The following is a 5045-nucleotide window of genomic DNA, read 5'->3' on the forward strand; positions in this document are numbered from 1 at the left end:
TGAAATTCAGATTTTTAGGTGGATTTTTTTTCCTCTTTTTCCACTGTGTGCAGGAAACAATTCTCATCTATGGCATGCGTTTGGCCTTTGAGTTCTTTATCTGTCCTTTGTTTCAGACAATGACTCTGCTTTAGGTGGCAGCGGCATCTAACCCACCCCCTGTTGAGCTCCATCATCTGCTCTGGAATGTCTGCCCCTTCCCCCGCAGCCCACCCAAGCTCTCCTTGACTTCTCCCTACCGTGAAAGGTCAAAGAAGTTTGGATTCTTTCCTCCCTCTAAGCCCAGGCACTCTCCTTGCCTCTGTGTTTCTTCCAAATGATTTTGCGTCCCACTGATCCGTGGGTATTACAGAAGGCTGCCTGACATTCCCTGTAGAGTCATTTTATGCTGACCTCTAATTTTCCCTTTTTAAAATTGAGGTAAAATTCATGTAACCTAAGATTAACCATTTTGAAGTACACAATTAAGTGGCTTTTAGGATATTTACCATATTATGCAACTTCTCCACTATTGAGGTTTAGAATATTTGCATCACTCCAAAGGAAACTGCTTACCCAGTAAGCAGTCACCTCTTATTTCTATCTTCCTCTACCCCCTGACAACCATTGTTGTCGCTCCCTGCTCTCCCTCCCCCAAACCCTGGCAAACACTCATCTGCTATTCATGTCTGGATCTAGCTATTCTGATACTTCATATAAATGCAATCATACAATATATACTCTTTCATCTTCCTTCTTTTACCTATCATATATTTGAGAGTCATCCATGTTGTATCACATTTCATTGCTTCATTTCTTTTTATGAGTCACTAATATTCCATTGTATGGTAAAGTACCATTTTGTTTATCCGGCCATCAAATGATGAATATGTGAGCTGTTTCTAACTTTTACTTACTTGCACAGTGGTGCATTGAATATTTCTATAAATGTTGTTGCTTGAACACCTGTTTTTAATGTCTGGGGTAAACGACTAGGAGTGGGATGGCTGAGTTTTATGGCAATCGTAATGTTTAACTCTTTTTTTTTTCAAGCTGAAGTTTTAATTGAAAGTAAAAAATGGTTCTTAAAAACGCTGGAGAATAAAGCAAAAGGATACAGTGCTCTCTTCCTACAAGTTAGCCAGCCTATCCAGAAACAGGGTAACAGTAAGATGCTGGTGCAATGTCACAGTAGTTTAGTGGTACAAGGTTATCTGTGCGTAGACTGGAGGATGAAGAGATTCTCCGTGGGTGATGCTTAGTTCTGGGTTTTCATCTTCACTGAGCATGAGCAAGAGCTCCTTGTCCACAGCCAAAGCCCTTGGGCCCAAAGTTCTTAGCGTAGCATCTTTAACAATAGATTTCACCTTTCTTTTCAAAGTTGTCGATTCAAGACCCTTCCCACACTTGGCATATTGGAAGCGGTTTTTATGTCAGGGCTTCCCAGCTCCAACTGTCTTCTTGGCACCGTATATGGAATCCCCACATCGAGAACACTTCTCCGCACCTCCATATTGCTGAGCCAATTTAGAAGTGTTTGGATTTGTTGTAGGTTCAACCCTGTGAGGTTGAACACTCTCTGCCTTGATGCTGAGCCTCTTCCAGGGGTACATGTGGAGAGTGCCCGTGCCCTGGCCGTACCCATAGCCTTTCAGCCCATACTTCTTTCTGTAGCAGGATTTGCAGTAGATCTCTTCATCAGGATGCCCCTGTTTTGTGCTGCCTACAGTTGTCCTGCAAACCATGGGGAGAAAGCGGCAGCAGTGGGAGCTGTGGTCATGGCACTGGGTGGCCTCTGCATGGTACTTGGTGCTCCCGCAGGCCCCACGCTTGTTTCCACCTCCCCAGACAGGCATTTCGGGTTAGAGGTGGGAGCTCACACCGCAGGCAAGGCCCGACCAGAGAGGGCAGTCGGAGAGCCCGTAATGTTAACTCTTTAAGTGCTGCCAACTCTTTTCCATAGTGGTTGGAATATTTTACATTCTTACCAGCAAGCATGTCCTCCAACACTTATAATGTTCTTTATTAATTATTAATATTTTTATTAGAGCTATCTTAGATGATGTGAAGTAATATCTCCTTGTGATTTTTACATTAATTTCTCTAATGTAGTGTTCTTTGATGTACAATGTTTTTTAATTTTGATAAAGTACAATTTATCCTTTATTTCCTTCCATTGCCTGTGCTTTTGGGATTACATTAAACCATTGCCCAATCAAAGGTATTAACAATTTACCCTTATGTTTTATTCTAAGAGTTTTATAGTTGTAAATGTTATATTTGGGTCTTTGATTTATTTGAGGTTAATTTTTGTAAGTCGCATAAGGCAGGAGTACAACTCCATTCCATTGCACGTGGATATCCAGTTGTCCCTGAACCATTTGTTGAATGGAATATTCTGTCCCTATAGACTGGTATTGACACATTTGTCAAAAATGAAAGGATCATAGATATAAGGGTTTATTTCTGAACTCTTAATTCTATTCCATTGAACTATACTTCTGTCAAGGGGCAAAAAAGGAATATTTTTTCCTCACCTAACACAAAATTCTTGGCAAATACCATCAAAACAAGAGAAAACTTATAAATTTGTGTAATGTTTTTTTGTGACACAGAAGCCCGCAGAAATGAAGACCTAAAGAAAGAGAGGAAACTATTTTTATGGATAGTTATGCTGATGTGCTATTGGAGAAAAAAGGATATGATCTAATGGTAGTAAACTGAGAGAAGTAAGGGCTATCTGTTCAGATCTTTGTTGCCATCTCTGTGTGATGTTCTGTCCCTCTGGTATAATAGAAGGACACCTGTCACAGGGGGTCTTCTGAGGAGAAGGCCATGAAAACCTATAAAGAAGCACTTAGAGAATATCAGCGAGTGACCTACATTGGTTGTTATGGCCTGTTTCAAGGAGGAAAGAGCAAGGAGAATTTTAGTTTCTGTGGTCCATTTCAGGAGAGCAGGGTCAAGAAAAGAACAGAGATTTCTGTTCTGCCATATTTTGAGGTGACATTTCTTACACCCCATCACCTGTCCTTATGCTGGTACCTTACTGTTTAATTATTGTACTTCTGTGATATAGTTTAGAATGTAGAAATACAAGTCTTCCAACTTCACTCTTCTTTCAGAGGATTGTTTAGGTAATTTGGAATCTTACAATTCCACATGGATGTAGGATTAGCTTTTCCATACCTGCAGGAAAGGTAGCAGGGATTTTAACAGGGGTTGCATTAAGTTTGTAGCTTATTTTGGTTAAGTACAACCATCTTAGCAATATGAAGTATTCCAATTTACAAACATGAGCTATCATTTCTTTAACATAGGTTACCTTTAATATCTTTCAGTGATGCTTTGTAGTTTATATTGATACAAGTCTCATATCTCCTTGGTGAAATGATTCCTAAATACTTTAATACATCTGAAGCTATTGTTACAGGAACTATTTTCTGAATTTCTGTTTTGGATTACTCATTGCTGCAGTACAGAAATACAACTGACTTTTGAATGTCAATCTTATACCCACCACTTTGCTGAATTTGTTTATTAGCTCTAGTAGTTTAGGGAGATATGTTAGCATTTTCTTTATAAGATCATATATTGAATTATTTTTGAATAGAGAAAGTGTATAGTAAAAACAAAATGAGCCTTGACAATAAAATGTGTGGCCATTGCGCTTGGCTTTTGTAAAGTAAAATATGTCAAACCCAATAGGAGCATTTTTATATACGGGTATGGGGCGGTGGCCGTAATAGAATGAGGCTGGCCACATGCAATATTCTTAGATTGATGACTGGCCCCACCAGAAAGACCAGTCTTGTGATTTAGGATGGGGAATTAGGTGGGCCATTTAAAAATTAGTCATTTGGAGTGTAAGTTCAACCAGGTGGGCAATCAATCAATCAAACATGCCTATACTATAAAGCCTCAATGGGAGTTCTGGACATTGAAGCTTGTATGAGCTTTCCTGTTTGGCAACACTGTGTGTATTGATGGTAAAGGGATATGAACGTCTACTCCTTGAGAGTGGACAATAAAAGCTTTGTATTTGGAAACTTACCCTGGGTCCTTTTAGCTTATTAGATTTTTTCTTTATTTTTATTAATATTAAATCATAGCTGTGTACATTAATGTGATCATGGGGCACCATACACTGATTTTATAAACAGTTTGACACATTTTCATCACACTGGTTAACATAGCCTTCCTGGCATTTTCTTAGTTATTGTGTTAAGACAATTAATTATATTCTACATTTACTAAGTTTCACATGTGCCCTTGTAAGATGCACCACGGGTGTAATCCCACCAATCACCCTCCCTCTGCCCATCCTCCCCCCTCCCTCCTGTCCCTCTCCTCCCTCTCCTCCCTCTCCCCCTTCCCCATATTCTTAGGTTATAACTGGGTTATAGCTTTCATATGAAAGCCATAAATTAGTTTCTTAGGAGGACTGAGTACATTGGATACTTTTTCTTCCATTCTTGAGATACATTACTTGGCTAAATTTAATCTGTTACCTTTTCTTTAATAATCCATAAGCAACAGTATAATAGCTTTCAGTGAGTTCCATGAGACCTTCTTTTGAATTATAGAAGCTGTGGGTGATTTGGACAATATCTCCAGTTTGCATATGACATTAGAAGTTAGCACAGTCTAGAACAGTGGTTCTCAAACTTCCTAATGCTGCGACCCTTTAATTCAGTTCCTATGAGTCGTAACCCACAGTTTGAGAATGACTGGTCAATACATCGTGGTGTTAGGAAGGTTGAGAACCACTGGTCTAGAAGATTGTGCTCCTAATTGCATTTTGGACAACCATGGTAAATCCTTTCTAATTTGGGTGTCTTTAATTTTTATTACTTTTTCTTATAATTGTCCTACTTAGAATTTTCAGTACAAATTTGAGAAGAAGTGGATAAAGTGGGCTTTTTAAAATCTTGTTCCTAATCTTAACCAGGATACTTTCAGTTTTTTCACCAGTATACATAATGTTAACAACATATTTTCATAAATACCTATGCTTTATGAAGAAATTTCCTTCATGTTTTAATATTATTAGGTGTTTTGTTTTG

The 5045-nt window shown here is 38.7% G+C and overlaps 1 pseudogene; it reads right to left on the reverse strand.

Annotated features, from left to right (window-relative positions):
• Positions 1–1257: 1257 nt before the first annotated feature.
• LOC128586711 (cysteine and glycine-rich protein 2-like) lies at positions 1258–1835 on the reverse strand (annotated as a pseudogene).
• Between the last annotated feature and the right edge of the window lie 3210 nt (positions 1836–5045).

This window comes from Nycticebus coucang, chromosome 5 (genome assembly GCF_027406575.1).
Source record: "Nycticebus coucang isolate mNycCou1 chromosome 5, mNycCou1.pri, whole genome shotgun sequence".
In the NCBI taxonomy this organism is placed as follows: Eukaryota; Metazoa; Chordata; class Mammalia; order Primates; family Lorisidae; genus Nycticebus; species Nycticebus coucang.